The sequence below is a fragment of the Penaeus vannamei genome, chromosome 29, assembly GCF_042767895.1.
Source record: "Penaeus vannamei isolate JL-2024 chromosome 29, ASM4276789v1, whole genome shotgun sequence".
Classification (NCBI taxonomy): Eukaryota; Metazoa; Arthropoda; class Malacostraca; order Decapoda; family Penaeidae; genus Penaeus; species Penaeus vannamei.
In genome coordinates, this window is record NC_091577.1 from 27,051,644 (window position 1) to 27,054,143 (window position 2,500).

Consider the following 2,500-nt stretch of genomic DNA (forward strand, 5'->3'; position numbering starts at 1 on the left):
TGGAAGTTGAGTTGGTTTAAACAATACTCAGTCTATCATATTATGGCGAAAACGAAAAATCGATTTTTTTTGACTGAAGGTTACATCAACCTTAAGCAGTCATGTTTTAAGGGAAAATAGTGTATTTCATGTGGAACTTGTAATGTAACAACTGATAATAGCTTATTTCTTTTTAAATATTTACGTTTATTTAATGTTTTTTTTTTTTTAAGCGTCTTTGAAAACTTTGGAAATCCCGAACAAATCTGTTTGGAAATCCGGAAATCCTGGTAATTTTGGGTGTGGATATCGGAAATCACTTATGCTATTTTAAATAATGAAATGCCCCTTGAACTGCATAACAAATTTACCTTAAGGAACGGAAGAGCTCGTACTCACCAGAACAAACTTTTATCTTTAACTTGAACAATAACAACACGCGGCGCCGGACCTTCTAAAGGAAAGGAATTGCACCTACGCCCGCCAACACGACGCGTTGCACTCGGACTTTTTAACCGAATCCACATGATTATTTTCGAACTTTTGCAATGTTTTCACCTAGTTTGATAAACTTTCCCCTCTGAACCGAAATATCCCAAATTTTCGTGTTCAAAATGTGGATTGGTTGCTAATCAAAACAACATCATCGAATCAAAACGGATTTTTCTCGACCTGTAGAATAGTTTGGATCGACTGAAAAAAAAAGAAAAAAAAATTGGGGACGTCACACCCCACCTATTGTTCTCCCCTGACGATGGCTCATTGCAGAACTCCCGGTAAGACAAAATTCCGAGTTTGCAAGCAGAAATAGAGAGCGCCAACTAAATCACTTACTTTCATTATCTATCATAGGATTACCAGTCAAGAATGTTGTCTTTAAATATAGTGTTGATATGTGTCAGAATATAGCAAAATACTCATCACTCCACAAGTTTTATATCTTGCTATTCATGATATTCTTAATCATAATATATTGCAGACCAGTGGCTATGTATTGATTGCTTATTCATAATCTTTTAGCTTTATATCTGGTTACTCACTTATAACCCCATTTCATTATGATATAATATTATATGGATTTACTCTCCTTGGTTAATTCATAATCCCATTCTTATTATCATTTTGACTGACTCTTTTCTGAATTAATGATAACTTTTTTTTCGTATGTCATATTCACGACTACTTCGACAGATGTTGCACCCACGCTAACCTTACTCATGCATGGGTTGACTGCGGTACTGCAATTGCATCGATGTATTGCTACGGGAAATAAAGTATATACCTTTATTATATATAGATTCCCATACTACCGTTTAATTCTCGGCCGAGCTAGTTGGTAACTTTAAAGAATATTAAATATAAACCTTATATAAATATCTTGCAAGTAGAATCAGAATTGGTTCTGCCAAACTTCGAGTGGCTTACCTCTGTGCCACTCGGTTAGGCCTAGTAACTGTTAACATATCTATACTCTAATGTCTTCCTATAGCCTGTGATTAATATATATCTAGTGTATTCCCTTGTTGATTTTATATCAATGTACGTTGTCTATTATCGTGAATCGTGCAATATAAGATTTATTTACTAGTTGCCTGGACTTACCCTATATGGACAGATATTGTGTGTCCTCTCTTTTTACACATATATGTGTGTGTGTACATACATACATACATACATATATATATATATATATATATATATATATATATATATATATATTATACATATATGTATAAATACATATAAGTGACTTATGTTGGTCACACAGGGGAACTGCGATGTCATAGTAAAATGCCATTATTCATTTTATAGCATCGGGAAAAAGTGTAATTTTCATATCCCGTTTCTTCATCATTCGTTAACCTGTCTATCTTTAACTTAATTCATCATTTCTTTGGAATATTGTTGGATAATTGATGATTTTTTTTTTGACATATTGAAGCACTACTTGTGTTTTGATAATGATATAGTTATCAATGTAAATCACATATATCAACTCAAAATAGAAAGTAATCTTCTTTGTGGCAGATGATTGTGTGATCACAGACCCATTTATTTTTCAACGGGTGATACTTTATTTAACTATCTCTTAACATTTTTCTTTGATAAGGACATCACAGAAAACGAGAATTAATTTTCAGTAGAGCATGGGTGACTGATGCAGACTTTGGACAACAACACAAACGATATTTATTAACTCAAGATAAAAAGTAATTTTACTATATTCGCCGTTAAACTCGTTTTATTACACACTGTCGGTCTCATATTCCTTTCGGATTTGAAAAGACATTTCAAAGCAAGGTGCTTGCTGTTATGTCATCAAGATTTATTTGTATAAAAATATTTAGGAAAAAAGGTTCGACATAACCATGCTCGCTAATGATATTAAGGACGAGAATGAGTAGTTGCAAAAATAATCAAATATTTCAATATGGCTTTACAAATTAGAGTATATGGCTTGGCTGTCGAAATCCTTAATTGATTCAGATTTAGCATATGTCTTATAAACAAGAAAGCAGAT